The following is a 27,994-nucleotide window of genomic DNA, read 5'->3' as shown; positions in this document are numbered from 1 at the left end:
CATCCTGCTGTCACTATGTCTCATCTAACAGTTGGGATAAACCATCGTAACAAAAAAACCACTACTATTAGACATTTTTTCCAAAGCTCTAGGAAGGAAAACGGAAGAGAAGGAAGATTTGATAATTTTGTGAAGAATACCAATAGTTTGTTGGTCCTTTTATGGAAGCTAGATGTTTGTCTGTCCTATTATATCTCGTTTATTGTGTCAACGACCTAAACTCAGTCTTATCTGATTTACACTGGCCATATCTCGTTTACACTGTAAACGAGATAAGGCATGTATGACATCATGTTTATAAACATGATAATGAGAGACATGTGCGTACCATATCTTGTAAACGAGATACAATCATACTTATCTCGTTTACACTGTAAACGAGATAAGATTAAATATGAAAAACCGTTAATACTATCAAAACTACATTTATCAGTAATTATAATATTTATTTTATTTATTTAAAAAAATCTAACGAGTATATAATGCTTAATTACTTCTCATAATTTAATATTTGCTTTTAATACAAATATGTATCTAAACTCTAAACTAAATAAATTTCTTTTAAAAAAAAGTCTTAAAAACATTTACTAAATGTAAGTATTTTTTCAACTTAAAATGTATATTTAATGAATAGTAGCTGGGGACTGATGGGAGTGATGGCTAATGGTGTACAACGATCAATTTTGGAAACTTTATGGCAAAAAAAAACTCAAAGGGAAAAGCAATACATAAATCGGTTTCTGCCCTTGTTACAGTAAATACAAAACATCTCTGGCAACGCAATCTTTCACCAAGAAATACTATTGATAAGAACCAAAGTCAAAGGGAATAGAATAAATCTGTGTTCTGAATGAATCCCTCAGCAGAGTCATACAGAACCAGACTTTCAACTTGACATGATCATACTTGAAGTGACTATAAGATGCACATAGAGATCGAATGAAACCAGATAAATTACAATTAGAAATAATGGTAAAACTCTGGTTTATTATAAACCATAAGCAAATGTAATTAGAAGTATAGCATGAGAGCATTATTCCATTCCAAACAGTTCAGAAGCAGCAATATCAAGCTTTCAAAATCTCTCCGGCTTTCACCAGATCTTCAAGTGCCTTGGAGATCTGTGCCTCAGACAAGCCTTCCAATTTGATGCCTTTCTCAACACCAAAGTCTAGCATTAACAAATTGAACAAAGTGAGAGCTCGCCATAAAGAGGTACTTATTTCAAAATAATGCAAGAAATAATCAAGATGTTCGATAGACATAGATAGATGAACAATAGATACGCTGAAATATGGGGATTCATTTCTTATACACATTCTCTATCTCAGTGGATTCTTTAAGCACTCTTTAATGCCCTCAAAATCTAGAGAAGAAAAGGGTAGGAAACTGGGAATTTGTTATCTCTATTTCCATGTCACCAATTTTTCCCCAAAGGTATGGTGATGCCTTTGCATGGAATTGCAGGTCTCTTCATAAATTTTAATATCTGGTGCACATTTGGTGGAATGTGGGTAGTTAACCAAGTCATTTTACATAGCAATTATATCAATATCAAATTATTAATTAAGAAAAAAATGAACATAAGCAGCGCCTTAGCAAGAGCAAAAATCGCTCCCTACATTAGGTTCTTGACTTGTATCAAATTTGTTATAAAAACCTATTTTGTTCACATTACATGATGAAGGTTGAAGGATGTCAACTGATATTTAAGAAAAGAATATAATATAATATTTTCTTTCAATAAATAATCTAAAATTGAACAATAAGGGGTAGTTTTTGTCATTAGGAAGATGTAAACTATGTTTTGTAACAACAGTTTGTTTACCCACAAATTGAGCATCCCAGGGGTTTCAAAAGTCGTAAAACCCAACCCCACAAAATTATTCTCTCAAATGTGGTATATATTTATGTCACAAATGACAGCATCAACCATCCAAATTGAGTTGCAAGGGAAACAAGTCGGTAAGAATGAGGTAACTCACCAAAATGGAAGAGTAAATCAAAGAGCTAGTTAAATATTAACCAAGCATGCCACATGATACGGAATATAGCGGTGCAAGGAGAAGTGACCACATGAGCATTTCCAACTAAAAAGAGGCACTTCATTAAAGTGAAGGTATGAGGATGGTGAGACTTCTTTCTTATTTCTGCAATTACCTATTCTGATACTATCTATGTACCAAGTTATTAAAATCTTCCATTTGTGTATCAAGTGAAGTTATAGATACCTAGCCATAGACTATTGGGATTCAATTTTAATTGTCAAGTGTGTAGGATGAAGAGTGAATTGTGGACAAGGCTCTATGGGGATAGATTTAGAAAATAGAAACTAACTCTAACAACTAAACAGAGGAGGTTGAATATTTTAGAAGTGGTAAGGGGAGGGGTATTGAGGGGAATATCTCAGAAGTTAGAAATGAACCAGACTTAGGAGAGTATTAAGTTTCTTGAATATGCAACTATAGAAGAGATTTGGCCTCCAGAAGAGACATGCACATTTTACTATTCTTGCAATTTCAGTCTAAATTCGAGCATATTTTCTGTGATCTAGTCCTATTATGCCCATGAGTACAAGGTTTGTAAAAGATGATCATTAAATGAACAATTCATTGACGGTGAATATCATTGCTAATTGTGATTGTAATTGGACTAGTTGGTGTGGATTGATCTTTGTGCAAGACCAGTACAACTAAAACTTTTAGCCTCACTATACATTAAGTGTGTAAGCAAGAAAGTTGAGAATTCTTGACTCAGGATAAAAGCGAAAAGTATTGTATATTAATATTTAGTTATGTATATTGTGCCAATGAACAAACGGGGATAGAAGGGCTCATTGATGATGATATAGAACAGAAAAGCATATCAAAGGGTGATAAATTCAAATATAGAGAGAGTTTAATTTTGATGCACTAACAGTGAGTCGTTCACATATCTGTTCTTTTGGAAGACCATTCTTGCGGTCAATATAAAAAGTAGTTATTATTACTGCCGTGGTTATGTGATTGGATGCATGTGTAAAACTACTCTACACTATCAAAATTAAATTCAAATAAAAATAAGAAGAAAAAGAATGAGACATTAGAATGATGATACCAAATCTCGCCCATAATTGGGGTTCAGCTCCACTGCATTCGCGGATCAGTATTGGCAATTTTGGGTTCAATGTCTTCAGTTCCTTATAATTCTTTTCCACAAATGTCCTGAAGATAACAAAAAAAAAGAACACTCATTAGTCATTACTACTTAACTATCTACAAGATTTACATAATCAAATCAAGAGATAAGAAAATGTAAATAATATAACCTTGCAGATGAGCTTGCAACTAATAAGTTCAGAATTGCAAACTAAACTAAATGTCTAAGATATAAACTAAAGTGCAGAATATGAAAATAAAGTAAAAATACAGCAAAGGAAAAATGTATAAGCACTGAAAAATAAAAATAAAAATAAAGATAAAAATACAGAAAAATAAACAAAATAAGATAGAAGAGTCTGTAGTGGTTCACCAAAAAAAGATAGACAGAGATGGCGATCTCCCCACACTTAAAATATAGCATCGTCCTCGATGCTCACTCAAGCTGGGTGTGAAGAAGTGTCATCACCGAAAGGATGGGCTGCTGGTGTATCTGTGGTGGCCGAAGGGTCTGCAGTCTCTATGAGGGTCTGATGTAGTGGACGCGCTGACTGTAGAGGAATCTCTGGATCTACGGCCTGGATCTGATGTGGCTCCTCAGGGTGTGGCGCAGCCTGCTCTGGTCCTGCCTGCTCAACCTGGGTAGGTGCCTCCTCCTCATGATCATCCTTCTCCACCTCAGATGTATCAGAAAGGGTGTCAGGCTCGGAGGGAATGTCGCTGCTGGATCGGATCATCAACTTAAGGTGCTCATAGCGCCGCTTGTTGCGATGCTCCATGCGATCCAGGCAGGCGAAGAGTCGATGCACCAAATGATAAATGGGCTCAGGAGCAGGTGGAGGTGCAGTGGGAGGGGATGGGGCAGTGGATGCAAAAGGGGCAGCTAAAGATGTGGCTGCCTCAGCAGAAGCGGTGAGGAATGGGGATCTGTAGCCTAAAGCCTGAAACTTCCTGCTGTGCGGGATAATCTTCTTGCAGTCAGCAGTAGGTGGCTTCTCATCAGCAGGCTCCCAAGGCACGTCAGCTCGACGGCTGAGCTGGGTGATCAGATAAGGGAAGGGGAGAGTGCCTCTGACATGGACCCTGGCCATGTAGTACCGGATGAATCGTGGAAGATACAGGTCCTTACCCTCCATCACACACCATATGAGGGTGATCATAGCAGCGGGCAGCTCCGTCTCATGAGTGCTTGGCATAACATAGTTGCTCAGGATCTAGTGCCAGAGCCGAGCCTCATCATTCAGATACATCAGCTTGATTCCCTTAGGCATTCCTGTATTCTTTCCCATGACCCAGGGGACAGTAGGATCAAGGGCTATCCTCTGCTTGACAGCATCCCAGTCAAATCTCAAAAATCGCATATCCTCCTCAGCCTTTTGGTAATCATCAGGCTGATCTGACTTAGGCTGAAGCTGTAGAATGTCCTCAATGGCTTCCTCAGTGACCAATATCTGTTTCCCTCTGAGGTGCACTGCATCCAGGGAAGTCTTGAAATAGTTGCAGTAAAATTAAGTTCCTTTCCAAGAAGAACCAGCCTCTCTGTTTGATCTGATCGGAGGTGTACTGCTATAGTTCTTCTGGAATTTTCAGAGTTCTCTCCAGGTACAGGTTCCTGGAGGTGGCAAACACGGGATACTTCAGCTCACAGTATCTGTTTGAAAATTTGACTTGATCAGTGGCGGAGAGAAGCTGGTCAGCCTTCTTCTGTGGGGTAAAGTGCTTTTCCCGCCAGGAGTTATCATGCAAAATGTCCAGGATGGACATAGAGGATTTGCCTCTTTTCCGTTTGCCAGTGCTTGCTTTGCCTTTTCCTTTACGCTGAGGGTCAGACATCCTGAAAAGTAGAAATTCCTGGATATAATTTGAAGAACAAAAGCAGGAAAACAAGTAGGAAAATAGGATTTATCAATGTAAGCATAAAGACAAACGAGCAATAGAATTATGGAATGAGTTAAATATATGTACATTTTGGACTGAATTTGAGTGAAAAATCTGAGATGAAAAATCACAATCCAAAATATAATATAAGTAGAATTCATGTTAATTAGGAAAAACAATAATCAGGCCATGAGTTAGAAAGTTGAAGGAGTTAGTTAAAAAGCGAAAAGAGAAGTTTGAAAGTTAGATCGGTTAGGATTGAAAAAGAGGTTAGAAGGTGGAGCAGTGAGTTAGGAGAAAGAAAGTTGAAGTACGTGGCATGAGAAATGTGTCCTAGGTAACAATAAATTCACAAATTTAAAGAATAATCAACTCATATTCAAGCAAAAATTGCAGTATATTGATGATAATTCAGAAGGACAGAAAAGTTGCAAAACTAATATGAAATCATCAATAGTGCAAGTTATTAACTAAGGGTTCCACAAGGAGTAAGAATGCTAGCCCGGGCAGTCATGAATCGGTTTGGTTGTAGCCAAGTAAGGAAAAATATGAAGTTTCCAAACTCAATACATGAAAGCAAGTTGCAGAAAATTGGGTAGCATTCCGGCTAAAATTGGATGTTCCCGGAAATAAACAGCATGAAAAAGTAGTTCATATAAATTAAAATAAAGCTGCAAATAGATACAGATAATATGAACATGAAAGAGCAGTGTAACAGCAGCATGAAACAGTAAAGAATAGCATATGAACAGTATGAACATCACAGGCAGAACAAAATTGCAGAATAGGTAAAACAAGCAACAAGAATGGTGCAATTATCAGGCCTAAATCCACTAACCACATCCTAGCTACTTAACCACCTAGAATCCACTACAAACATGCATCTCTAACTATCCAATTCTGAAAAAAATTGAAAAACTAACTAAGGAATTGAGAAGAGGAAACGCAATATGGCGGAACCTGGTGTGTAGAAGAACAAAGAGAGCAGAGGGATGGTGGTGTTGACGTGGCAGCGCTGGGAGGAGCACGGCGGCGCGGTGGTAGAGCAGGGGCAGATTGGGGGTTGGGGTTTGGGTTGGGTGAAGTGGTAAAGGAAGGAGGAAGGGGGTGACGGTTGTGGGGACTGTGGTGGTGGGTTATAGCGGTCGGAGGTTGGCCGCGGTGGGGGGCAATGGCGGAAGAGCGCGGCGGTGGGTGAGAGGGAAGGTTGGGAGTGGTGGAGGAAGAAAAGAAAGAAGATAGAGGGTGTCGGCGGTGTGGAGGGAGCACGGCGGCGCGGTGGTTGGGCCCGGTGGTGGTGGGTGCAGAGGAGGGAGAGGTTTGCAGAGAAGAGAAGAAGAAGGAGGGGTATGGGGGCGCGATGGGGTTAGGGTTCGCATTACTTGGGGTTAGTGGATTCAAATCCACGCGAACGCATAGGGCGCGCGATCGCGTGGATAGGGTGAAATGGGTTCGACGCGGTCGCGTGATTGACGCAATCGCGTGGGTTGAGTAAAAGTTGGGTGACGCGGACGCGTGAGGCACGCGACCGCGTCGCTGAAAATTGTGCTAGACGCACACTTCCAGCGTCGTTTCAGTGCAACTCTCTGTCTCCATTTTAGGCCATAATATCCACGCCACGCGGATGCGTCGCTCACGCTTTCGCGTGGGATGAGTGTTTTGCAAGTGATGCGTTCGCGTCAACGACGCGGACGCGTGGGCCCAATTGTGCTAAACGCACACCAGCCGCACGATTCCAGCCCAACTTTCTGGGCGTTGGATCTTTACGCCGATTTCCAGGTCAAGCGTTCGCGTGGGCGACGCGGACGCGTGGGAGGTATTTTTCGCAAATCACACGAACGCGTCAGCGACGCAGTCGCTTGATCAATTTGTGCCAAAGGCACGCCTCCAGCCACGCTTTCGCGTGACTTTCTGTTCACTTTCCTTTTCTTCCTAATGCACTTGTGACGCGGACGCGTCAGCAACGCTGTCGCGTCGCGTGTGATTTTTTTTTAGATGCAATTATGCGATTATGCAGTATGCAATATGCAGTGCTAATGTAGATGCTATGAATACTATCCAGGTTCAATGAAAATAAAACAATAAAAACAAACAAAATTAAATAAAATTGAAACAGGAACGATCATACCATGGTGGGTTGTCTCCCACCTAGCACTTTTAGTTAAAGTCCTTAAGTTGGACATTTGATGAGTTTCCTGTTATGGTGGCTTGTGCTTAAATTCATCCAGAAATCTCCATCAATGTTTGGAATGCCAACAGCCTCTGGGGTCCCAAACTAGGCATGTAAAGCTTTTGAGCAGCTTCAAACAGATTCTCAGGCTCCTGGGGTAACGAATGTCAGAACAGATTCTAGGATCCCAAACTTTGCTTTTGAATCTGCCTTTGTCTTGATCTATATTCTTCCATCCAGGCGGTTCAGAAATTGTATTCTCACCAAGGTGACCAAACGCCTTCCAAGACCCATTCAATTGAACTTGGTACCAATCCGTACACTTCGAATTGAAGCGTGGAACCTCATTGAATCTTGCACACCAGCTCTGAGTACGAGCCATTTTCCTCTTACTCTTAAAGCCGTAGAGAGCTCTAAGCTGGCCATCAGTTTTAAGCAAACCATATTCAAGTGGAAAAGTAAAGATAAAGGTTAAGGATTGTACCCACTTGAAGCTTGTATTACATGGTAATGGCCTTGGGATAGGTGTTTCCAATGGTTCTGTAAGCTCTACTACCTTGTATTCTTCTGTGAATTCCTCCACTTCTTTGCAAAATTCTTCAACTGCAACTGCGTCCTGATCAAAGTCTTCTATGTCTTCCTCGTCACTCAAGTCATACGTTGGAGGTTGAGAGAAATCTACCTCGATGTCATCTTTGTATTCACTTGGATAAGGTTCTTCAGGCTCAAGGAATTCAGTTGCGGATGTGAGTTTGTGACTAGGAGAGCTTGATTCATGATCATCACTGCCCATGGAATCAACTTCTTGGTCTGTTCCGTCCAATTTTTCACAAGGTATATGCATTGGAGGTTGTGCACTATCCTCCCTGGCATCAAATTCGAACTTCTCAGCGGAATCCTTTATGGTTCTCGATTCCCATGGAGGTTCAGCATCTCCTAAATCTTCAACCACTTCTTCTTCTACAATTATCATGGCTTCCTCCACTTGTTCCAATACAAAGCCATGCTCCTCATTGTCCACCGAAATTTCTAGGGTCTCCTTCATGCTACGCTCTTCTTTTGATTCTCCACATGCAGCCATGGGAGTACTTTGAGTGCTCAGATGTCGGGAAGCTATTATATTTACTACCTCGGTTAAGGCAGTAGTGAGTTTCAGTATGTCCCTTTGCATCTTCGCTTGCCCTTGAAGAAGAACACGAAGTTTGTCATTTATTGGGGATTCGGGTAGATATGAGGATTCATTGGTTGGGAGAGAGGGTTCATAATAAGAATGTAGTGGTTCTTGGGAGTAATTGGATTGGAATTATGGTGGATAAGGGTCATACGGTGGTGAATGGTGAAAAGGAACTTGTGAGTGTGGTAGTTCAAAGCTACGTTGAGAGGATGGTCTATAAGCACAGGGTGGGGCTCATTGGTAATTACAAGGGTGTCCACCATGTCTATCAGCTTGGTATGCATTGTAGAGTGGTCCTTGCCCATGATATCTTGGAGGGTGTTGTTGCCTAAAGGGTTGATCAGATCCTCTTGGCTCCATCCATCTTTGATTGCTTAGACCTTGATGCATATTCCTGTTATAGCTTTCATTCCCTTCAACAAACTTAGAACCAAACTCAAAGCGAGAGGAGTGAGAATTCATAGTAGCTAATAGAAATAAAAGAAAACAAAAACAAATAAACAAGTAAAAGAAAAAATATTTACAATAATCAATAATAAGGCACACGTTTGCAATTCCCCGGCAACGGCGCCATTTTGATGAGAGAACTTTTGCGTGGTCTAAAAATTCGCAAATAAATCCTCGTTGCAAGTATAGTTTCTAAACCAACAAAAGTCCTTTCATACAAACGTTTTGGTTGTCACAAGTAACAAACCCCTAAATAAATTGATAACCGAAGTATTTAAACCTTGGGTCGTCTCTCAAGGAATTGCAGGGAGGTGTTCTTATTATTGGTTATGAGTTTTGTAAATTGGGGATTTTGAAAGTAAGGAACAGGTAATTTAAATGACAAGAAAAATAAATAAATGATTATAAAATAAACTCTCGGCAAGGTATGAAAATTCGGAAGTCCTATCCTAGTTATCCTTATGAGAATTGAGTTTGATCCTACTTAGTTAACCTTTTCTAAAGCAAGGAAAGTCAAGTGGACTAATTAGTTAGATCCCCAAGTCCTAGTCAACTCCTAAGGAAAGACTAGAGTTAGTAGAATTCAAGTCAATTAGCGAAAAGAACAATTAACAATCACGATAAGTTTGATAACTCAAGAGCCTCCAGTTAATCAATTAAAGCCAAGAATATAAAAAGCTAAATAAGAATCATAAATCTGAAATACCTCAATTTATATCAAATAAAGAAAATTGTAACATGAATGGTTCATAAGCCAATTTGGCAACATAAGTAATTAAATAAAAGCATTAAAGTATCTGAAAGTAAAAGAAAAATATAAAGTAAAAGGAATATTGAACCTGATGAAGAGTTGAAATCCTAAATCCTTTAAGAGGAATCCTAATCCTAAAACCTAAGAGAGAGGAGAGAACCTCTCTCTCTAAAAACTACATCTAAATTATGAAAAGTGAATAATTGAAGGCTTCCTCTTGAATGGATACATTCCCCCACTTTATAACCTCTAATATGTGCTTTCTGGATGGATCTGGGCCAAAAAGGGTTTCAGAAATTGCTGGGAGCGTTTTCTGCAGTTGCTGCACGTGGCGTCTGTCACGTGTCCGCGTGGGTCACGCGGTCGCGTCATCTGGGAGTTTTCCTTGCCGCGCGTTCGCTTCGGTCACGCATACGCGTCATTAGCGTTCTGCTCAAGGCGTGCGTCCGCGTCAGTCACGCGTTCGCGTCGCTGCCTTTTCGCGCTAGGCATGCGGCCGCGTCGTCCATGCGTTCGCGTCGCTGCCAGTTTCTTCAAAAACTCCATTTTGTGCTTTCCTTCCATTTTTGTATGTTTCCTTTCCATCCTTGAAATCATTCCTGCCTTAGGAGATCTGAAAATACTTAACACACAAATCATGGCATCGAATGGTAATAAAAGGTAATTAAAATAAATAATATTTTTAAATCATAGGAAACATGTTTTTCACATATATCACATAATAAGGAAGGGAAAGTAAAACCATGCAATTTTACATGAATAAGTGGGTGAAGGATTGAATAAATCACTTAAATTGAGCACAAAATATATCATAAAATATGGGTTTATCAGCAATCCCCGCCCTTCCCTCTTTAACGCACTCCCTTCGTCTCCCTCCCCAACAGTTCCCCCTTAATCTCTCACACGCCGAGAACGTTTCCCCCTCTCTTTACTGATTTGTTGTTTCAGTTCTTGATTTATTGGTGATTTGCTATAATAATAATAGCCCGCCATAGTAGTATAATAGTCCCCACCCCGTCCTCAATCTCCCTCCACCTAAGAAACTGACACCAATGTCTTCTTCAGAATACGATACGTCATTTTCGCCCAATAGCAAAAAATCAACCCACACTGAAACACAATCCCAAAGACAGACTCAGCGACTTACCCGATTGCGTCCTCCTCCACGTGCTCTTCTTCGTGAATGCCAAACACGCCGTCCTCAACCTCGATTTTGAGCGTCATTGTTGCATCGAGCCTCACATCCTCAAAAGAATTGCCAATTATGCGATCTCGCACAAGGTTCGCAACTTAGGTATCTCGGTGAAATGCAATATCATTCACATTCCTTAGGCGATTTTCTCGTACAAGATGTTGACATCTTTGAAGCTCTCTGTTTGCCCTAGGGATCATATCTATAGAAATACATTGTTCTCGAAAATGCTTAACTTAACGGTGTTGACGAGCCTACATCTTCAGCTTTTCATGTTCTGTGCTAGCGGCGATAGCGCCAGCGACAGGGAAAACCGTTGGGAAGAGAGAGGGGATAGTGCGTTGGGGAGGGAGAGGGAAGGGGGAGTGTCCGTTGGGTAGAGGAAGGGAAGGGGGGTTGAGATGGGAAGGGAGAGGGAGGAGGTGTGTGCGTTCAGGAGGGAGGAGGGATTAGGGTTTGGGGTGGTTTGCCAAGTCACCGAACACACGGTGGCCATGTCAGCATTGCGTTTGCCACAGATTTGCTCCGACGAACTCGGGGACACGCTTGTCAAATTTTAAAATTATTTAGAGACTATTTTGTCAATATCAAAAGTTAGACACCATTTTGTCAGTGTCAAAATCTTTCAGGGACTGATTTGATATTTATCTCTTTAAATTATCTAAATTATATTAACTTTTTTGCTTGTCTAACATGGATTAACCTCTCTTAACCTATTCGGTTTTAACATAAATACCAAAAGAATAGTGTTAGGAAACTAATTTTTTAACTAATATCAATTAGTCTTTTTAAAAATTATTTTATTTATCTAAAATTTTAGACCATAAATCATAAATCCTTAATTCTAAATTTTACATTATAAATTTTAAATCTTAAATTTTCTTAAAAAATGAACATTATTCTAGAATTTGAAAAAAATTTTACCTAATATTATCTAACTAAAAAATCAGTTTCTATATTTTTTCATATCGAAAATATTATCTATCTCTTAACATGGATCTTAGAGATTTAGACTTGCATGCATGTATGTATAACGTTTTTTTTTCTCATAAACAAGGGCTCATTATTACTACTCATCATTATTAGTGGGTTCTTTGATTAGTCATCATCAGCAGCATGAATAAACCAAGTGATATTAGGAATTGAAATCAGGATATAATCCACTGGTGTAGGCCAGACCTACTGTTACCTCAACTTTCATTGTGTGCTTTATAATAAATAATAAAGCTTAAAAATTGTAACACCAAAGAAATATTGTTCTTGTGATTAAAACGATTGGATTAGGCATGTCTCTATATATCTGCCTACTTTTCTAATATGATATATAATTGGTGGCACGCATGGCATTAATCATATCCACATAAAAAGTGTATGAAGAAGATAAGAGAAGTGGAAGATATACAAGTCCCACACCACATTATTAATGCAAAATTAACTCATACCATAAATAAATTAAAGTAGTTCGTGTTAGATATTAGTGAAGTGTTTATGATGATAATGATAATGATTACAAACATATATGTGGCTTGATATTGGACTAAAGTAGAAATATATGTTTTTCATGATGAAGACTAAAGAAAGAACAATAGTCAATTGGAGAATGGATGTACAAGTGAATAACAAGGGTAATTTTTTGTGCAAGCCGTTTTTATTTTCATTGGTCTCTCTAATAACTTTAGAACTTTATCCTTAGTTAGCTTCTTTAATTGATGAAATTAGTTCTAGACTTTTTAGATAAAACATCAAAACAAATAAACACTTTGTTTTAAGTGTTGAGAAATGTTAGGGAGAAATATTTAGTAAAAAATAAAATAAAAAATTGCCTAATGTCAACCCAAATGCAAAATAAATGGAAGAAAAAACATTAATCATCTAATATTTCTCATATCGAATAAATTCTTGAATGATCAAACACTACAAAAAAACATATTGAATATCGTCAGAATTATTGTCAGATTTAGTGGCATCCAATATTGTCGGATTTAGAGTTGATTTTTGCGTTGAATACAAGTTAAATTTAGTTCCTTAAATTGTTTATCGTCAGATTTTATGCTCCAACTCTAAATCCAATTGTGATAAGTAGCATGAAATATCATTTTAGTGGGGCTAATTTTACAGACGGATCTACTGTCGGGTTGTGTCAACGGTAATTCGCTTTAGTGAAATGCTGCATTTACGTAATTTACTGTCGGAATGTTCTGTCAGTAAATTCGAAGGTAAGAATGGGGTAAAATTCAAATACAAACCCCCTCCCCCTCACTTCTGCGAACTCGCTCTCTCTTCTCTCTCTCTCTCCTCTCGTGTTCTCTCGTTGGCCCTAAAGCTGCCGACGTCACTGCCACCCACTAGAGCCTCCGCTGCTGTCACTACTGGACATCCTCACAGCTAAAGCTATCGGTCACTGCTGGAACCGTCGAGAATTCCATCGCTGTTCGCGTTCGTGGTCACTACCGTCGATGATAGTGATGTTGTCGCCATCACTACCATCTCCTGTTACCACCATGCCTCAACCATCTTGCAGCCACCATCAGAAATAATTTTGGCATATTTTTTTATTTTTTAAGATTTTTATGTGAGTTTAGCCTTTTTTTGTTAAGCAGTTTATGAAATTATTGATTAAATTAGTGTAATGAAATTTGTGATTAGGATTTGATTTTTCTTTTTTAGAATTTTTTTTTAATTTTTTGTGAGTTTAGAGTTTTGTTAGGTACTTTACCAAATTATTGATTAAATTAGGATAATGAAGTTTGTGACTAGGGTTTGGTTTAGGACTTTTAGGTTTTTTAGATTTTTTTATGATTTTAGAGTTTTGTTATGTATTTTATTATCAAATTATTAATAAAATTAGGGTAATGATGATTAGGATGTTTTATGTTAAATTAATGTAAATAGAAATTAAATTAAGTTAAAGTAGGTTAAGTAGGGTGAGATTAAGAGTGCTCGATATTATTGGAAGACTTTGTATAGTTCGTTGAATTAATTAGTTTCACTTGTGAGTTTAATAAATTTTTTTATTAGGACGGTGCTATTTTTCTGAGATCAATTGGATTTCGCTTATTCTGTATTCTGTGCATTTGTGTTTCAGGTAGGTTTTCTATCTCTAACTATAATCAATTATTTAAGTTTTATGTTGGACTAACTTTTCCAAGGATAGCATTTTAGGACAGAAGTGGGAGAAGGTCGTGTAGAGGTGCCTTCTCGAAACCCTTGTTTGTTGAAAAATTTAGAGTTATAAGGGGTTGCGCACTAGAACGTCTAGGACTTGATGTGTTATTGAATTCATGTTTGTTCTAATTTATGTCTACAGTTGTTTTCTCAGTGAAAATTGTTATATTTATTTGATGGATGTCTCTAAATTAAGAAAACATTCTGCCAAAATTTCGTTTAATTTGTTTTAAAACATATTTGGTTTGTCAGAAAATGATAATTATATTTGGCGAAAAATTCTAATTATAGGGTAAACTCTACCAAATTTTCTAAAAAATTTAATTATTTGTGTTGTTCGTTGAATTCTAGGGTATGTGTTTTAATATGATTCCAAGTCATCGTCTATGGATATATGATAGGGATAACAGTGGACAGAGGGATTAAAACCTAAATTCTATGAGGGTGTTGACGCGTTTGATGCGCATGTCTTCAGCATAAAACCGTTTAGGTCTGAAGGGGTTTCTAGGTATCCGTGTGAAAAATATCAGCTGATTAAGTGGTTAGGACTTGCGGATATAACGCTTCACCTCTATTATAATGGGTTTAAGAATGAGTATTGGATGTGGACGAAACATGGAGAAGTGGATGAGTAGGGAATTAACCAGGCTGCCTCGAATTTGAATAGGTCTGATTGTCGATCAACGAGGGTTTGGGTGGTGAGAGAACTAAATATGAAAGAAGTGACTTGGGAGAGTAACCAAGAGAGATACAACAAGATGGTGTTTGATGCAACAGGAGTTACAGAATTGGAAGAGTCTGAACAAGAGCCTAACTCAGAGGCAAAGAGATTTTAACATCTGTTAAAATCTACTGCGAGACTGTTGTTCGAGGGGTATGTTCATTCGGAGTTATTTGCATTTGTTAGAATAATGAGTATTAAGTCAGAGTCAAATCATACCCGAGTCTTTTGATAATTAGGCCACCCTTTGCAATGAATTGGTACCTGTTGGGACCACTAGCATCCTCCGAAATCACTACAAAGCAAAGAAGCTAGTTTCGAAATTGGGTCTAAATTCAGTGAAAATTAATTGTTGTTTGAATGGTTATATGCTATATTACAAGAGGGATGCAGACCTAACTAAATGAAGATTCTATAGATCACCGAGGTTCCAAGCCAAAAGAGAACAGATTGGTAAACGCCGGTTAAAGAGAGTTTTAATGAAATGGATGTACTACTTGCCATTAATCACTAGGCTGAAACAATTGTATGCTTCGATGAGTTTGGCCCCTCACATGACCTGGCATAGTAACAACAACAGAGATAATGGAATCATGACACATTCGTCACACGGAGAATCCAAAAAATATTTTAATCGGGTCCATCTTATATTTTCGAGTGAGTCGAGAAACGTTAGACTAGTTTTGTGCTCTGATGGGTTCGCATCGAATTTTAATTTCGATAAAGCGTACTCTTGTTGGTCTGTAGTCGTGACACCTTATAACCTGAGTCCTGAAATGTACCAGAAGGACCCAGACATGTTCCTAACTTGCATCATACCTGGTTTTATCAATCTAAAAGCCAAAATAGATGTCTTCTTACAACTTTTCATGGATGAGTTAAAGGAGTTGTAGATCCATGGTGTAGAAACGTATGATATTTTGACGAAGACAAACTTTCAACTGCATGCTGCATTGATGTGGACCACTAATGACTTTCCTGAATATGAGATGTTATCAGGTTGGTCCATGGTGCACGAAATTGTGATCATCAACAATGGCGCCAAAAACTTGGTAGCGCTCTCAAACGTGAATCACACTTAGTCACAACTCCGCACAACTAACCAGCAAGTGCACTGGGTCGTCCAAGTAATACCTTACATGAGTAAGGGTCGATCCCACGAAGATTGTTGGTATGAAGCAAGCTATGGTCATCTTGTAAATCTCAGTTAGGCGGATGATAAATGGTTATTGAGTTTTCGAATAATAATAATAAATAAACAGAAAATAAAGATAAAGATACTTATGTAAATCATTGGTGAGAATTTCAGATAAGTGAATGGAGATGCTTTGTCCCTGTTGGATCTTTGCTGCACTACTGCCTTCCTTCAATCCTTTTTACTCCTTTCCATGGCAAGCTGTATGTTGGGCATCACCATTGTCAATGGCTACATCCCGTCCTCTCAGTGAAAATGGTCCAAAATGCTCTGTCACAGCACGGCTAATCATCTATCGGTTCTCGATCATACCGGAATAGGATCTTCTATCCTTTTGCGTTTGTCATCATGCCCAGTACTCGCGAGTTTGAAGCTCGTTACAGTCATTCAATCCCTGAATCCTACTCAGAATACCATAGGCAAAGTTTAGACTTTCCGGATTCTCATGAATGCCGCCATCAATTCTAGCTTATACCACGAAGACTTTGATTCCACGTAATGGGAGGCTCGGTTGTCAGGCGAGGCAACCATGCATCGTGGGTCAAGAATCCAAGAGATATACGCCCGGTCTAAGGTAGAACGGAAGTGGTTGTCAGTCACGCGTTCATAGGTGAGAATGATAATGAGTGTCACGGATCATCACATTCATCATGTTGAAGTGCAACGAATATCTTGGAATAAGAATAAGTTGAATTGAATAGAAAATAGTAGTAATTGCATTGATACTCGAGGTACAACAGAGCTCCACACCCTTAATCTATGGAGTGTAGAAACTCTACCGTTGAAAATACATAAGAACAAGGTTTAGGCATGGCCGAGAGGCCAGCCCCCCCTAAACGTGATCAATAGTCTCCTAAGATGAATAATTGAATAAAACTGAGACCAAAGATGATCCGAAGATAAAAATACAATAGTAAAAAGTTCTATTTATACTAAACTAGTTACTAGGGTTACAGAAGTAAGTAATTGATACAGAAATTTACTTTCGTGGCCCACTTTGGTGTGTGCTTGGGCTGAGCTTTAGCTTTCCACGTTCAGAGGCTCCTTTTGGAGTTGAACGCCAAGTTGTAATGTGTTTTTGGCATTCAACTCTGGTTCGTGACGTGTTTCTGGCGTTTAACTCCAGAATGCAGCGTAGAACTGGCGTTGAGCGCCAGTTTGCATCGTCTAATCTCGACCAAAGTATGGACTATTATATAATGCTGGAAAGCCCTGGATGTATACTTTGCAACGCCGTTGAGAGCACGCCATTTGGAGTTCTGTAGCTCCAGAAAATTTATTTTGAGTGCAGGGAGGTCAGAATCCAACAGCATCAGCAATCCTTTGTCAGCCTTTTATCAAAGTTTTGCTCAGATCCCTCAATTTCAGCCAGAATTTACCTGAAATCACAGAAAAATACACAAACTCATAGTAAAGTCCAGAAATGTGAATTTAGCATAAAAACTAATAAAAATATCCCTAAAAGTAACCAGATCCTACTAAAAATATACTAAAAATAATGCCAAAAAGCGTATAAATTATCCGCTCATCAGTCCACTCAGGATAGAATGACATGTCCCATTTGTATGGAGGATACAAGGGCATTTTGGTTGAAGAATGGTGGTAAGAATTTGTGGCTTAATTTCCATTGAAGATTTCTCGACATGGATCATCCTTTTTGGCGCAACATGGACTTGTTAAAAAAAAATACGACTGAACAACAAGAGGCACCCGTGAGGTTAGGTGCTAGGTAGGTTTGGTATCGTGTTAATAGAATCCCAAGGATTGTGGATAATGGTGCAACTATGAGACCTTCGGGATATGGTAGGGAGCATAATTGGACTAAACAGAGTATGTTTTATGAGTTGCCTTATTGGAAAGACAACTTAGTTTGACATTTTCTTGTTGTAATGCACATTGAAAAAATGTGTTTGATAATATCATGCACACAATGATGGACGATGAGCGAACAAAGGATAACGATAAGGCATAGTTAGACTTGGTGGACATTTGCATGTGCCAGATTTAAACTTAAAGAGACTTGATAACGGGTGGTGGGCTAAACCAAAGGCAGTGTTCTCTCTAATGAAGGATTAGAGATAAAATTTTTGTAAGTGGATTAGAGGATTAAGGTTTTCTGATGGTTATGCCTCTAACTTGAGCAGGTGTGCAAACGTATCATAGGGTAGGCTTGCTGGGTTGAAGAGTCATAATTGTCACATCTTCAAAGACTCTTTGCTTCCTGTCACATTCAAAGAACTTCCATCCAATATCTGGAAACCCCTCACAGAAATAAGTGAGTTCTTTAGGGAGTTATGTGCTACGAAACTTAGCATTAATGATCTCACAGTTATGGACAAGAACATTCCTATCATACTTTGTAAGCTAGAGAGGATATTCCCTCCATTCTTTTTTGACGTCATGGAACATTTAACAATCCACTTACTTTATGAAGCAATACTATGTGGACTAGTCCAATTTTTTGGTGGATGTATCCATTTGAGAGAATGATTGGTTCTTTCAAGCGCATCGTGAAGAACAGAGCTCAGATTGAGGGCAGCATCTGCAAAGCATTCCTAGCTAAGGAAACATCCACATTTTGTTCATTCTATTTTTAGAGTAAAGCTCTAAATCCAAGTCATAACCCTAACCAAGTCCAAACAAGTATTCTAAATTCACATGCGCATATTTCACAGTCATCACTTTTTCTTCTTCTTCTTCTTTTCCTTTTTTGATATCTTTCTCTTTCGTTATCATCATTACTAACAATATCAACGTTTTGCTAACTTCTTTATTAGTTCTGATTTTCTCTGGTGTCATCATTAAATAATTTCAGTTCATTTCTTAGATTAATTGAGGTTTATTTGGATCCAAAAATGAATTAGATGTGTTTTTGTTGATGATTGAGTCTTTTTGACTACTTGTTCAAATCTGAACTAATTTCAGTTTATTTGTGTATTAATTAAGGTTCACTTGATGCTGCTTATAAGTAATGACTAAATTTTTTATTTCTTAAGTAATTTTGGTTCGTTTCTTAGTTTAATTGAGGTTCACTTAGATTCAGAAATGAATTGGATGTGTTTTTATTGATGATTGAGTCTTTTTTACTGCTTCTTCAAATTTGAACTAATTTCGGTTCATTTGTGTATTAATTGAGGTTCATTTGATACTGCCGATAAGTATTGACCAAATCTTTTATTCCTTAAGTAGTTTCGGTTCATTTCTTAGTTTGATTGAGGTTCATTTGGATCCAGAAATGATTCGATGTATTTTTGTTGATGACTGAGTCTTTTTTACTGCTTGTTCAAATTTAAACTAATTTCGGTTCATTTATGTGTTAATTGAGGTTCACTTTATATTGCTGATAAGTATTGACCAAATTTTTTATTTCTTAAGTAATTTCAATTTACTTCTTAGTTTTATTGAGGTTAATTTGGATCCAAGAATGAATTCAATGTGTTTTTATTGATGATTGAACCTTTTTTACTGCTTGTTCAAATATGAGTTAATTTCGGTTTATTTGTGTATTAATTGAGGTACACTTTATGCTGCTGATAAGTATTGACCAAATTTTTTATTCCTTAAGTAATTTTGGTTCATTTCTTAGTTTAATTGAGGTTTATTTGGATCTAGAAATGAATTGGATGTGTTTTTGTAGATAATTTAGTCTTTTTGACTGCTTGTTCAAATCTAAACTAATTTCGGTTCATTTGTGTGTTAATTAAAGTTCACTTGATATTACTGATAAGTATTTGACCAAATTTTTTTTAAGTAATTTCGGTTCATTTCTTAGTTTAATTGGGGTTCATTTGAATTCAGAAATAAATTGGATGTGTTTTTGTTTATGACTGAGTTTGTGTGTTAATTGAAGATCACTTGATGCTACTAATTAGTATTGACCAAATTTTTTTCCTTAAGTAATTTTGGTTTATTTCTTAGTTTAATTGAGGTTCATTTGGATCCAGAAATGAATTGGATATGTTTTTGTTGTTGATTGAGTCTTTTTGACTGCTTATTCAAATCTGAACTAATTTCGATTCATTTGTGTGTTAATTGAGATTTACTTGATGTTGCTGATAAGTATTGACCAAATTTTTTATTCCTTAATTAATTTCAGGTTATCTCTTAATTTAATTAAGGTTCATTTGGATCCAAAAATGAATTCGATGTGTTTTCGTTGATGATTGAGCTTTCTGACTGCTTGTTCAAATTTGAACTAATTTCGGTTCATTTGTGTGCTAATTAAGGTTCACTTTATGCTGATGATAAGTATTGACCAATTTTTTAGCAAAGAATAATGAAATTATTCATTATCACTTATTCAATTGCATTAGATTCTATTCCATTCTATTCAATTTGTCTTGAAATCATCGAAATATTTAGGATAAATTGTTCATCGACAACACACCTGGACAGCAAATGAACCAAAATATTATTATAACAACACCCTTGTGTAATAACAAATGAACTAAAAATTGTGCATTCTATAAACTCAAAAACTCCTGTAATTTTGGTGTATTTGGTCCCGTTGTCTTGCACAATTCAAAACTCTTCTTCTACCTCCTCATCATCTTCCGCTTCGTCTTCTTCTTCTTTTTCATCTTTTTTCTTCATCTTCTCCTTATTTCATTTTCTCAAAATTTTTCTTGATTTACTATCTTGAGAGGAATAAAACCAAGAAAAAGAAAAGAAAATATCAAAAAAAAAAAAAAGAATAAATGACTGCAATAACATGAAAAAGAGGAGGAGAAGAAGAAACAAAAATAAAACGCAGCAACAACACCACCAATAGAAGAAGGAGCAGGAGGGGCATAAAGAACAAATGCAAAGTGAAGCAGGGTTTCGTTTATGTTAGTGAAGCGCGTGCGTACACGCTATGTATAATGAAAGTAGTTTTTGTTAGGTTTGGGCCAACTTGGTTGGACTTGGTTGCCAAAAATGCTTGGATGTGTAGCAGCTCTCATTTTCAGCCTCATGTTGAGTTACATAGAACAAGGGTTGAAAAGAACGATGAAAGGACAGAATTCTTGTCAAGTGGAACAATATACCCAATCTTTTCTTCGGAAAGAGCTGCAATAGGTGCGGGCAATGAATACTGGTTAGAGCATAAGGAAATCAGTGTCGCACATCTACATGTATTGCTTAACTGTGACCAGATTTCACTCTACCTCATGTGAGTTTTTTAAGTTTTCGTAAATATTGCAATCAGTAAGATTCTAACTTCTTAATCTAATCAAAACTTCTTTATTCTATTATATCATATAGGTTATTCTAAGAGGCAAATCCTGATACCTCATTGAACAATTTTCCATGTTGGTTCAGAGAATATGTCAGTGGTGCACGAAATTGTGATCACACTTTTCACAACTCCGCACAACTAACCAGCAAGTGTACTGGGTCGTCCAAGTAATACCTTACGTGAGTAAGGGTCGATCCCACGGAGATTGTCGGCTTGAAGCAAGCTATGGTTATCTTGTAAATCTTAGTCAGAAGATTAATGATAAAAATGATTTTGTTTATGAAAGGTAAATAACATGAAATAAATGATACTTGTGATTCAGTAATGAGGAACAGGTTGAGGTTCCGGAGATGCTCTGTCGTCTGAATCTCTGCTTTCCTACTGTCTTCTTCTCCAAACACGCATGGCTTCCTTCAATGGCAAGCTGTATGATCCTCTCGGATGAAAAATACCAGGCACGATTTCTGCACAGCTAATCAACTGTCGGATTTCTCGTCTCGGATGAAAAATACCAGGTACAGCTACCGCACGGCTAATCATCTGTCGGTTCTCACTAGTGTCGGAATAGGATCTCTCTATCCTTTTGCACACTGTCACTGCGCCCAACATTCGTGAGTTTGAATCTCGTCACAGTCATCCCTTCCCAGATCCTACTCGAAATACCACAGACAAGGTTTAGACTTTCCGGATCCCAAGAATGCTGCCAATTGGTTCTAGCCTCTACCACGAAGGTTCTGATTTCACAGACTCGGTCGGTGGATCAGAGAACCAAGAGATACGCACTCAAGCTACCGCCCAATGACTACGTTGAGCTCAGGTAGAACAGGAGTGGTTGCCAAGCACGCGTTCATAGATTTGAGAATGATGATGAGTGTCACAGATCATCACATTCTCTATATTGAAGTACGAGTGAGTATCTTAGAATAGATTCAAGTGTGATTGAATAGAAAATAGTAGTGATTTGATGCACCACTATTTCGTGGTACATCTTGTGCTTAATTGAGTGGATTTTATCCACTATTCTCACACTTATTCATAGAAATCGCATGTTTTACATTTTCCTTCCTAACTTTGTGCTATGATTGAAAATATGCTTCTTTGGCCTTAATTTTGCTATGTTTAATCCTCTCTTATTACCATTTGATGTCGTGATCTGTGTGTTCAGTGTTTTTAGGCTTTACAGGGTAGGAATGGCTTAGAGGATGGAAAGGAAGCATGCAAAAGTGGAAGGAATACAAGAAACTGAAGGAACTGCTAAAGCTGTCTAGCCTGACCTCTTGATACTAAATCGACCATAACTTAAGCTACATAGATCTAAATGAGGCGGTTTCAGTTGCGTTGGAAAGCTAAAATCTGGGGCTTCGCAATGATATATAATTTACTATAGTTGTTTCGAATATAGGTGACGCGTACGCGTGGATCACGCATACGCGTGAGCTGGCAAAAGTTCAATCCACGCGTACGCGTGGACGACGCTTACGCGTGACTTTGCCGCATGCTGGACGTATCAGAAATCACTAGGGACGATTTCTAGGCTATTTTTAACCCAGTTTTTGGCCCAAAAAACATAGATTAGAGGCTACAGAGTGGAGGAATCAATCCATTCATCACACTTCTCATTATTCATAATTTTAGGTTTGAGATGTAGTTTTCTAGAGGGAGAGAGGCTCTCTCCTCTCTCTTAGGTTTTAGGATTAGGATTTCTATTTCTTCTCAATTCAAGATTCAATGTTCCTTTAATTTAGCTTCTCTTCTACTTTTATTTATTCTATGACTTTAGTTTGTTTATTTTCCCAATTTGATTTATGAATTCTCATGTTTAATTTAACTTTCTATTTAATACAATTTGAGATATTTCAGATTTATGATTGTTTTCTTCAATTTATATTATTGATGCTTTCAATTTAATTTAGATTTCTCCCCTTTTGGCTTTGGTTGAGTAATTGGTGGCACTTGAGTTATCAAATTCCTTGTTGATTGAAAATTGAAATTTGCTGATTGATTTGGATCCCTCTAAAGCTAGTCTTTCCGTAGGAGTTGACTAGGACTTGAGGAATCTCATTGATTAGTCCACTTGACTTTCCTTTATTTTGTAAGGGTTAACTAAGTGGGAGCAATAAACAATTCTCATCACAATTAATAAGGATAACTAGGATGGGATTTCCAGTTCTTATACCTTGCAAGGGTTTTCATGATAACTTATTTACTTTCTTGCCAATTTATTTCCTTGTTCCCTATTTCAAAAACCCAAAAATATATTTTCTCATAATCAATAATAAATACATCTCCCTGCAATTCCTTGAGAGACGACCCGAGGTTTAAATACTTTGGTTATCAATTTTATTGGGTTTGCTTTAGTGACAACCAAAAATTTTGTACGAAAGGATTCTCTGTTGGTTTAGAAACTATACTAGCAACGAGAACTTATCTGTGAAATTCTTTACTAACAGAAAACCGTTCGTCAAAAATGGTGCCATTGCCGAGAAATTGCAAACGTGTGCTGATGAGCGGATAATTTATACGCTTTTTGGCATTGTTTTTAGTATGATTTAGTTAGTTTTTAGTATATTTTTATTAGTTTTTAATTAAAAATCACATTTCTGGACTTTACTATGAGTTTGTGTTTTTTCTGTGATTTCAGGTAATTTCTGGCTAAAATTGAGGGACCTGAGCAAAAATCTGATTCAGAGGCAGACAAAGGACTGCTGATGCTGTTGGATTCTGACCTCCCTGCACTCGAAATGGATTTTTTAGAGCTACAAAACTCCAAATGGTGCGCTCTCAATTGTGTTGGAAAGTAGACATCCAGGGCTTTCCAGAAATATATAATAGTTCATACTTTTCCCGAGTTTAGATGACGCAAACTGGCGTTGAACGCCAGCTCTCTGCCCAATTCTGGAGTTAAATGCCAGAAACAGGTTGCAAAGCAGAGTTAAACGCCAGAAACACGTTACAAACTGGCATTCAACTCCAAAGAAGACCTCTACACGTGAAAGCTTCAATGCTCAGCCCAAACACACACCAAGTGGGCCCCGGAAGTAGATTTCTGCATCATTTACTCATTCTTGTAAACCCTAGTAACTAGTTTAGTATAAATAGAACTTTTTACTATCATGTTAGCAGGCAATCTTTGATTAGTTTTATGCTATCTTAGACCCTCATGGGGGCTGGCCTCTCGGCCATGCCTAGACCTTTTTCTTATGTATTTTCAACGGTAGAGTTTCTACACACCATAGATTAAGGTGTGGAGCTCTGTTGTACCTCGAGTATTAATGCATCTACTACTATTTTCTATTCAATTCAGCTTATTCCTATTCTAAGATATTCATTCGCACCCAAGAACATGATGAATGTGATAATTATGTGACGCTCATCATCATTCTCACCTATGACCGCGTGCCTGACAACTACTTCCGTTCTACATGCAAACAAGCTTGAATGTGTATCTCTTAGCCTCCTGATCGTAAGATCAGAGTCTTCGTGGTATAAGTTAGAACCCATGGACGGCCATTCCCGAGATCCGGAAATTCTAAACCTTGTCTGTGGTATTCCGAGTAGGATCTGGGAAGGGATGGCTGTGACGAGTTTCAAACTCGCGAGTGCTGGGTGTAGTGACAGACGCAAAAGGATTACTGAATCCTATTCCAGCATGATCGAGAACCGACAGATGATTAGCCGTGCTGTGACAGAGCATTTGGACCATTTTTACTGAGAGGACGGGATGTAGCCATTGACAACGGTGATGCCCAACATACATCATGCCATGGAAAGGAGTAAGAAGGATTGGATGAAGACAGTAGGAAAGCAGAGATCCAGAAGGAACACAGCATCTCCATACGCTTATCTGAAATTCTCACCAATGAATTACATAAGTACCTCTATCTTTATTTTATGTTTTATTTATATTTTAATAATTAAATCTCCATAACCAATTGAATCCGCCTGACTGAGATTTACAAGATCACCATAGCTTGCTTCATACCAACAATCTCCGTGGGATCGACCCTTACTCACGTAAGGTTTATTACTTGGACGACCCAGTGCACTTGCTGCTTAGTTGTGCGAAGTTGTGACAAAGAATTAAGATTATGAACGCGCATATTGAGTTTTCAGCGCCGTTACCAAGGAATGAACGATCACGATTTCGTGCACCAAGTTTTTGGCGCCGTTGCCGGGGATTGTTCGAGTTAGGTAATTTTATTTTAATTTTAAGCTTTTTGTTTCTATTACTTTTATTTTCGAAAAATAAAATTTTTTCTTTTTCGTTTTTCACAAATTAATTTTCGAAAAATACAAAAAAATTTTATAAAATCATAAAAACCAAAGTATTTTGATGTTTTCTTGTTTAAGTCTAGTATCAATTTTTAAGTTTGGTGTCAATTGCATGTTTTAAAAATTTGTGCATTTTTCGAAAAATTCATGCATTGCATTCTTCATGATCTTCAAGTAGTTCTTGGCCAGTCTTCTTGTTTTGATCTCCATATTTTATTGTTTTGTGTCTTTTGTTGTTTTTCATATGCATTTTTGCATTCATAGTGTCTAAACATTAAAAATTTTTAAGTTTGGTGTCTTGCATGTTTATCTTTTCTTAAAAATTTTCAAAAATAAGTCTTGGTGTTCATCTTGACATTCAAAGTGTTCTTGGTGTTCATCTTGACATTCAAAGTGTTCTTGCATGCAATTTGTGTTTTGATTCATAATTTTCATGTTTTGAGTCTTTTTATTGTTTTTCTCTTTCTTCATAAAAAATTCAAAAATCAAAAAAATATCTTTCCCTTTTTCTCTCATTAATTTTCGAAAATTTGAGTTGACTTTTTCAAAACTTTTTAAAATTTAGTTGTTTCTTAGGAGTCAAATCAAATTTTCAATTTAAAAAATTCTATCTTTTTCAAATCTTTTTCAAAAATCAAATCTTGTTCATTTTTCTTTCATATTTTCGAAAATTTCAAATTAATTTTCAAAATCTTTTTATTATCTTTATTTCATATTTTCAAAATCTTCACTAACAATTAATGTGATTGATTCAAAATTTTTAAGTTTGTTACTTGCCTAGTAAGAAAGATTCAATCTTTAAATTTTAAAATCATATCTTTTTGTTTCTTGTTAGTCAAGTAATCAACTTTAATTTTTCAAATCTTTTTCAAAATAAATTTCAATCACATCTTTTTCAAAAACAATTTCAAAATCTTTTTAACTTCTTATCTTTTAAAAATTGATTTTCAAATCTTTTTCAATTAATCTTATCTTTTTGTTTGATTCTTATCTTCTTCAAAACTACCTAACTAACTTTCTCTCAATCTAATTTTCGAAAATCACTAACCTCTTTTTAAAAATCCCTTTTTAATTAAGTAAGCATTTTAAATTTTAATTTAATTTCATTTTTAATTTTTGAATTTAGTTTAAATTTTTATTTTTATTTTATTTAATTTTCGAATTCTTCTCTTCTTCATCTCCTTCTATTTAAGTATTCATCTACTAACACTTCTCTTCACTCAAAAATTCGAACCCACCCTTCTTCTCTATGTTCGAATTTTTCTCTTTTTCTTCTTCTATTCTTCTCTTTTTATACTTACATAAGGAATCTCTATACTGTGACATAGAGGATTCCATATTTTCTTTTGTGTTCTCTTCTTTTTCATATGAGCAGGAACAAGAATAAGAACATTCTTGTTAAAGCTGATCCTGAACCTGAAAGAACTCTGAAGAGGAAGCTAAGGGAAGCTAAAGCACAACTCTCTGGAGAAAATCTGACAGAATTTTTCGAAAAAGAAGGAGACATGGCCGAAAATAATAACAATGCAAGGAAGATGCTTGGTGACTTCACTGCACCAAATTCCAACTTACATGGAAGAAGCATCTCAATCCCTGCCATTGGAGCAAACAATTTTGAGCTTAAACCTCAATTGGTTTCTCTGATGCAACAGAACAGCAAGTTTCATGGACTTCCATCAGAAGATCCTTTTCAGTTCTTAACTGAATTCTTGCAGATCTGTGATACTGTTAAGACCAATGGGGTTGACCCCGAGGTCTACAGGCTCATGCTTTTCCCATTTGCTGTAAGAGACAGAGCTAGAATATGGTTGGACTCTCAACCTAAGGATAGCCTGAATCTTGGGATAAGCTGGTCACGACTTTCTTAGCCAAGTTCTTTCCTCCTCAAAAGCTTAGTAAGCTTAGAGTGGATGTTCAACCCTTCAGACAAAAAGAAGGTGAATCCTTCTATGAAGCTTGGGAGAGATATAAGCAACTGACCAAAAAGTGTCCATCTGACATGCTTTCAGAAAGGACCATCCTAGACATATTCTATGATGGTCTGTCTGAGTTATCAAACATGTCACTGGACCACTCTGCAGGTGGATCCATTCACCTAAAAAAAATGCCTGCAGAAGCTCAGGAACTCATAGACATGGTTACAAATAACCAGTTTATGTACACTTCTGAAAGGAATCCTGTGAGTAATGGGACGCCTCAAAGGAAGGGAGTTCTTGAAATTGATGCTCTGAATGCCATATTGGCTCAGAACAAAATATTGACTCAGCAAGTCAATATGATTTCTCAGAGTCTGAATGGATTGCAAGCTACATCCAACAGTACTCAAGAGGCATCTTCTGAAGAAGAAGCTTATGATCCTGAGAACCCTACAATAGCAGAGGTGAATTACATGGGTGAACCCTATGGAAACACCTATAATTCCTCATGGAGAAATCATCCAAATTTCTCATGGAATGATCAACAAAAACCTCAACAAGGCTTTAATAATGGTGGAAGAAACAAGGTTTGCAATAGCAAGCCTTTTTCATCATCCACTCAGCAACAGACAGAGAATTCTGAGCAAAATCCATCTAGCTTAGCAAATATAGTCTCTGATCTATCTAAGGCCACTTTAAGTTTCATGAATGAAACAAGGTCCTCCATTAGAAATTTGGAGGCACAAGTGGGCCAGCTG

The 27,994-nt window shown here is 37.3% G+C and overlaps 1 non-coding gene and 1 pseudogene across 1 annotated transcript; both read right to left on the bottom strand.

Moving 5' to 3' along the window:
• Nucleotides 1-954: 954 nt before the first annotated feature.
• On the bottom strand, nucleotides 955-10,781 carry LOC148547928 (NADH dehydrogenase [ubiquinone] 1 alpha subcomplex subunit 2 pseudogene; annotated as a pseudogene).
• A 16,436-nt stretch (nucleotides 10,782-27,217) lies between these two features.
• On the bottom strand, nucleotides 27,218-27,321 carry LOC148547927 (small nucleolar RNA R71). The gene has a single exon (XR_015898300.1). It is a non-coding gene; the product is annotated as a small nucleolar RNA R71 (small nucleolar RNA).
• Nucleotides 27,322-27,994: the final 673 nt, after the last annotated feature.

This window comes from Arachis ipaensis, chromosome B8 (genome assembly GCF_059453495.1).
Source record: "Arachis ipaensis isolate K30076 ecotype BB chromosome B8, ASM5945349v1, whole genome shotgun sequence".
Lineage (NCBI taxonomy): Eukaryota > Viridiplantae > Streptophyta > Magnoliopsida > Fabales > Fabaceae > Arachis > Arachis ipaensis.
Note: the sequence above shows the minus strand (reverse complement) of the source record. Positions and strands in the feature narration are given on the sequence as shown.